Raw genomic sequence first — 7,650 nt, 5'->3', positions numbered from 1 at the left:
GCGCGCGATCAACCAAGTCTCAGACCCAGAGGGAGAGGGAGACACAGGAAGACGGAGCGCCAGAGAGAGAGAGAGCGATTGTCAGAGATGCAGAGCGAGAGCCAGAGCCAGATGCTCAGGGAGCAAGAGTCCAAAAATGAGGTGTGCAGTACACACACACTCAGACACACACACACACTCACACACTCACTCACTCACACACACACAGACACACACACACTCAGACACACACACAAACACACACACACTCAGACACATAAACACTCAGACACACACACTCATACACACACACACTCTCAGACACACACACTCAGACACACACACACACTCACTCACACACACACACTCACTCATACACTCACACACACAGACACACACACTCAGACACACACACACACTCACACACACACTCAGACACAGACACACACACACAGACACACACACACTCAGACACACACACTCAGACACACACACACACTCAGACACACACACACACTCACTCACACACACACACTCACTCATACACTCACACACACAGACACACACACTCAGACACACACACACACTCACACACACACACTCAGACACACAGACACACACACACAGACACACACACACACTCACTCACACACACACTCAGACACACACACACTCACACACACACACTCACACACACACACAAACACACACAGACACACACACAAACACACACACTCACACACACACTCACACACACTCAGACAAACACACACACTCAGACACACACACACACACACACACACGAGACATGGGTGGAAAGAGAAGACAGAACAAACTGCCGGAGACAAGGCAGCTGACAGAGGAACGGACAGCCACAGGCATTAGAGGGAGCGGGAGAGGCAGCCACGCGGAAGGACAGGGGACAATCCCGGCTTCTCCTGTCCTGGGAGCCACATCTCATCACCCCGGTTTTGCAGAGGAGGCAGGGAGAGAGCAGAGCAGGGTGAGAGCACTGGCAGTGTGACCACAGCCCCACAGCTGCTGCCCAGCGCCCCGCTTCGCTCCGCTGTGGAAGGGGTGAGGGTAGGTCTGGAAGGCACCGGCTCACTGGGAGAGATTGGCTCCAGTGTTCATGGTGCAGGTCATTAGTAACTTGCCCAAAGCCATGGAACGATTAGTGGCACCCCAACTGCCAGAGGTCACAGGGAAGCCCCCGAGGGTCCCCAGCACCCCATCAGTCTGGCACTTCAGAGCCTGGTGTCCCCAGCTCTAGGCCGGGACTGGGTGTCTCTTGTGGCCCTAGCAGGGGTGGCCAAGACCTCCTGCAGTCCAGGTCCAGCCAAGGCTGGCAAGGGGCCAAGTGCAGACAAGGCTCAGCCAGAACCGAAACAGAAACTGAGGGCTGGGCCCGCTGCTGCCACCCCGTGGGAGAGAAGGGGGGTGCACAGACTAGAGCTCATTTTGGGAGACACCCTGCGCCCTCACTGCCAGGAGCTTGTCCCCATCCCTGTATGTCAGTGGTTCTCAACCTTCCTAATGCCGCGACCCTTTAATACAGTTCCTCATGTTGTGGTGACCCCCAACCATAAAATTATTTTCGTTGCTACTTCATAACTGTAATTTTGCTACTGTTATGAACCATAATGTAAATATCTGATATACAGGATGTATTTTCAGTGTTACAAATTGAACATAATTAAAGCATAGTGATTAATCACAAAAACAATATGCAGTTATATATGTGTTTTCCGATGGTCTTAGGCGACCCCTGTGAAAGGGTCGTTTGACCCCCAAAGGGGTCGTGACCCACAGGTTGAGAACCGCTGATGTACGTGGTGGGACTGGGACTGAAACGAACCTCATCTGACTCCCAAACCTGTGCCAGTGCAATCACTACCACCACATGCCCTTATTTCAGGAGGGTGTTGGCTACATTTAAAAAATATATATATTTTTTTATTGATTTCAGAGAGGAAGGGAGAGGGAGAGAAATAGAAAGATCAGTGATGAGAGAGAATCATTGATCCACTGCCTCCTCCACACCCCCGACTGGGGACTAAGCCCGCAACCGGGACATGTGCCCTGACCAGGAATTGAATTGTGACCTCCTGGTTCATAGGTCAATGCTCAACGACTGAGCCATGCCAGCGGGGCTACATTTAATCTCCATGGTCACTTTTGCTGGCTGAATGTTTCTTTCTTTTTTTTTTTTTCAATATATTTTATTTATTTTTAAAATATATTTTATTGATTTTTCACAGAGAGAAGGGAGAGGGATAGAGAGTCAGAAATATCAATGAGAGAGAAACATCGATCAGCTGCCTCCTGCACATCTCCTACTGGGGATGTGTCCGCAACCAAGGTACATGCCCTTGACCGGAATCGAACCTGGGACCTTTCAGTCCGCAGGCTGATGCTCTACCCACTGAGCCAAACCGGTTAGGGCTATTTTATTGATTTTTTACAGAGAGGAAGGGAGAGAGATAGAGAGTCAGAAACATCGATGAGAGAGAAACAGAGATCAGCTGCCTCCTGCACATCTCCCACTGGGGATGTGCCCGAAACCCAGGTACATGCCCTTGACCAGAATCGAACCTGGGACCTTTCAGTCCGCAGGCCGACGCTCTATCCACTGAGCCAAACCAGTTTCGGCCTGAATGTTTCTTACACAGGTGAGAACACGTTGCCTCAGAGACTAAAGTGTCCAGAGCCCATTATCTTTCCACCACCTGAGCGCAGGGACATCAGTGGGTGAAAGCCAGCAGCTCTCCTCCCTGGGCTGCCTGCCTGGCCCCTCCTCACACAAGTGGGTAAACCTGATAGGCTTCCATCTGTCCCTGGACCACATGCCTCCCCGGGGTTTCCTGCCTGCAGAGATGGTCAGAAGCTCCAACACATCCAATGGGAACAGAGCTCTGTTTTACATTCCCGACTTCTGTCTCGGCTTGGGCCTTAGTAATGGCAGGTCCTGGAGAAGTAACCTCTGACCACTGGCAAAATCTCCAGGTCCAACCAATGTGACCAGGAGCTCTATTGGACCCTCTCTGAGCCCATCTTCCAGCATAAAAACGGGCCTGTCAAGCCAAAGACCCTTTTTGGACCCGAGTGGGAGGATCTTGCCCCCTTTCTAGGCACTTGTCAAATTTCTCCAAGTTCTATTATATTTATAAACCATTCACTTGTGAATTAGAAAATAAGCTTTAAAAAACTAGACAATTCATGCCCAGTTGTATAAATTCTAGTGCACTTTGTTTTGTTTTTTACAGTTTGATGGGCTTTGGTATATTGCATTATCTATAATAATAAAAGCATAATATGCTAATTAGACCAGACGACCTTCTGGACAAAGCCGGGGCTGCGAGGGAAGCCTGGGTCCCAGGTGCCGGAGGGAAGCCAGTGCCAGCAGCCGGGGGAAGGAAGGCTTACTCTTGCATGAATTTCGTGTATCGGGCCTCTAGTATATAACATAAAATTTACCATTTTAACTCTGCGAGTCAGTGGCATTAATTATACTCAAAATATTGTACAACCATAACTATTTCCAAAACTTTTTCATCACTCCAAACAGGGCTATTTAGCTTTCCAGTTCACAGCTGATTCAATTGTGTGCACATTTGTTATAGAAGCAAAATGCGTAGGTAGTAACGCAACCGCTCTAAGGACTCTAAACAGTCTAAGGATGTGAATAACCTGGGGTCACACATATCTCAAAAGTTAATGGGAAGCTATGGATTTTCGTCAGAAAAAATGTACCTTAAGAAGTACATACAACATTCTAGAAGGCCCTGGACCCACCATGAAGTTGTCTTGCCACCCCCAACTCCCAAGGTACAAATGAGCATTACTCCCACCCCCGATCCTGTCATTTATGACATTTCTCTCTGATAATTAACTCACTACCCAATGGGACCTAGAACATTCCATTCTTCTGCCTCACCCTACCTAAATACCTTTTATACAAACTGGTTTTGTCATGTTATTTCAAAAGTTCATCTTACATGTAAGTGTCATTCTGTCTGTAAGCATTTGGGACAAACTTTCTGTTACCATGACCATGGCTCATCCACGTTGCTGCGAGTGGCTACCATTCATTCCTTTAAGGAGACTTCTGTACAACATTCCATTATCTAAATAGAGGTTTTGCTGCTATGAATGTTCTCTTGGATCTATACCTGGAGGGGAACCACTGGGTATGGAGTATGGGAACATTTAATGTTCAAGCTCATTCCCAAAGCGGCTACACCCGTTTATACTCATCTGTAAGGGAGAAGAGACCCACAAACTCTCCAGCGACTGGTTTATCAGGCTTCCTGATTTGCCATTTAAATGGATGTAAAATAGTATTTTATTTCTTTAGTCTCGATTTACAATTCCTTGATTGCAAATGAGTTGAACATCATTTTGAGGCCATTATTTCCTCTTCTGTGAAATAAATGATATCTTGCTTAGTTTCCTATTGGGTTGCCTTTTACCAATTTGCTGGAATTCTTCCTATGTCCTTCATCATTTTAGTTACATGCCTTTTCCTTGTTTTGATAAAGTACTTTAAAAAAATCTGAGTATATTCTTTAAAAAATATATTTTTATTGATTTTGGAGAGGGAAAGAAACATTGATGAGAACCATTGATCAGCTGCCTCCTGCATGCCCCCTACCGAGAATCGAGCCTGCCACCTGGGCATGTGCCCTTGACCAGAATCGAACCTGGGACCCTCCAGTCTGCAGGCCGATGCTCTATCCACTGAGCAAAACTGGCTAGGATCTAATGAGTACATTTTTAATTTCAAGAGTATAATGTATGTGAAAAAGAATTCTACCAATTCCAAGGAATCTTGGTGCTATTTACAGAAACTCTGGGCTATTTAAAAAGCTTCTCTGGCCCAGCCAGCATGGCTGTGGTTGAGCATCAACCTATGAATCAGGAGGTTGCAGTTCAATTCCGGGTCAGAGCACATCAGAGCACATGCCCAGTTGCGGGCTCCATCCCCAATGGGGGTCATGCAGGAGGTAGCCAGTCAATGATTCTCTCATCATTGATATTCCTAATTCTCTTTCCCCCTCCTTTCTTTTCTGAAATCAATAAAAATGTATTTTAAAAATTGATGGTGCTATTACAATTCAAGTTATTAAAAAAAAAAGCTTCTCTGATTCCCTCCCTCCTAATCCTGTTTAGGATAAGCTTCTCGGCCAGTAATGATTTTTGTTTATTAATCCTCACCCAAGGATGTTTTTTCCATTGATTTTTAGAGAAAGTCGAAGGGAGGGGGATAGGAACGTTGATGTGAGAAACGTCGACTGGTTCCCTCCCACATGAGCCCCGACCCGCGCCAGGGATCGAGCCTGCATGCCCTTGACTAGAATTGAACCCGAGAGCCTTCAGTCCACAGGCCAATGCTCTAACCACTGAGCAACCGGCTAGGCCTAGGCCAGTAATGATTTTAACATTTACCTTGTCTCCCCTGCAATGAACAGAACAGGTATAAGAAACAAATCCTCTCTAGTGTCCAAAATGAATACCAAAGAGCCTGCTGCTGTGAAATAGTTTGCTTTATTTGTATATTTACTATTTTACAGTTAGAGGGTGGTTACAGGTGGGGGAGAGATTAGTAGGTTACAATTAAGTACATAGTCTTCATCATTTTGATTCATTTTCATGACAAAACACTTGCAAAAAGACTTTAAGATACCAGGTATGCTTATAAGCCTGTTAACCTCACACTAATGAGAAAGTAACTCATCATCTCAATGATGTAAAACATTGGCCAAGAAAATATGAAAAATAGAGCAAAGCTCCTCACCAAAAAAGGCCACACGTGGCCAGACCCAGGCCAGCCATTCTTACGCATGAGGAGCCCGGGCAATAGCCACCTGCGACACACAGCATGGACCGCTGTCCTGTACTAAAGCCCCTTTAGAAAGTCTGAGATGTGGCATCCTGTCCTTCTCTCCTCCCCATTTCCCTGAAAGAGCACTAGTGAGAAGTCCCACTGGGCAGACAGCAAGCAGCTCAACAGAAAATGGGGTGCCCACCCCATGCTCCACCAGATCAAGCACCATGGACTACACTGGGCCCTGTCAGGTCCTACTGCAGCTGACAGTCCAGCGTGAACCTTGTCAGTGGCAGTGACTCTGCATGACCTCAACAGCCAAGGGAATTTCAAGACTGAGGGGAAAGAACAAAAGTGTACTTAAAGTACAACTTGTGAAAAGAGCAGATTATAAGGCTGTTTAAAAACCAGTCTCCTCACACTGCAAAGAAATGCTGTTTCCATGCCAGGCCAGCATGGCTCAGTGGTTGAGCATCAACCTATGAACCAGGAAGTCATGGTTTGATTCCTGGTCAGGGCACATGCCCAGGCTTGGTCCCGTGTGGGGTGTGCAAGAAGCCGTCAATGAATGATTCTCCCTCATCATTGATGTTTCTCTCTCCCCCCTCTCTGAAATAAATAAAAAAATAAAATAAAAAATAAATGCTGTTTCTACTGAGTCTCAAGCCAGAGTGGCTTTACAAATTGACATTAATTAGCTCTTTTGGTTCTAGACTTAATCTCTACCAAGTAATCTCCTTCACTGAGAAAACCAGGCTATTCCTTAAAAATCACAAACTGATTTTTCCCCAAATGTCCACTTCCAACTTCTTCCTTCTTTACGCCTCCTGCTCCCTAAGCCCTCCCTGAAGAAGTAAGACATGTGAGTCATGAAAGGAAACCCAGGCTGCTGGAGTCTGCTGTGACCACAATTCCTTTCCCAGGACCTGGAGAAGCAATCTGGCCGCTGGAAGGCAGCTATGCTCACCACTAAACCACCAACGCTGCACCAAACAGGCCTCCGACAAAATGTAAGAACATTCGTAGAAACCTGAAACCTATGAATAATAAAGGGACTCCCATTTGTAATTTCATTAAATTTTGTTTCTCTGAAGCCAGCTCAATAGCAGAGAAAGCAGGCATCACCTGTCTTAAACCTACCTCTGGAATATTCACATAGTAGGTGCAAATATTTATGAAACTGAGCCTATTTATATAGGTGCTTCTTTGGGGAAAGATGTACCCTTCTCTCTTCAGTTAACTTACGGATGGGAGGCAGATACTAAAATGCTTTCTGTAGTATTTAATATTACAGAACTATTACATACCGCGGAGGTGCTTATGAGAAGCAACCACTGTCAAGTTATAGCAATAGATGGGGGGAGGCAGGAAGACAGCTGCACAGTTGTTTCAACTATAAAGAAACCTCTAGCCCTGGCCAGTGTGGCTCAGTTGGTTGTGTGTTCTGTGCACCGAAGGGTCGCCGGTTTGATTCCCGGCCAGGCCACATACCCGGGTTGTGGGTTTGATCTCCGGTAGGGGTGTACCCCAAGAACAAAAAATTTTTAAAAACCTCTGAATTCCTGGGAAGCCTAGCTGACTCTTCCAAAGGTTTAAACATCCTACAGGTCCTTCAAAGATGGAATCTAACAGCACCTTTGGAAAGAGGCCTCACAGAGTTGGAGTTCAAGCCTCTGGCCATTAGTAAATCCCCCCAGGAGACGGGACTCACTCTGAAAGGAAACACCAGTCGGCAGCAAGTCCTTTCCTCCATGTTCTTGGCTGGGCAGCAGCTGAAGTAAACAGTCCCTCATGCACTCACCAGAACAGCTCCTACTGCCCCCACCTTCTTTCTCCAGGTCAGG

The sequence above is a fragment of the Myotis yumanensis genome, unplaced genomic scaffold, assembly GCF_028538775.1.
Source record: "Myotis yumanensis isolate MYYU_CA2020_CCGP unplaced genomic scaffold, mMyoYum1.0.hap1 SCAF_4, whole genome shotgun sequence".
NCBI classification, from domain to species: domain Eukaryota; kingdom Metazoa; phylum Chordata; class Mammalia; order Chiroptera; family Vespertilionidae; genus Myotis; species Myotis yumanensis.
Note: the sequence above shows the minus strand (reverse complement) of the source record.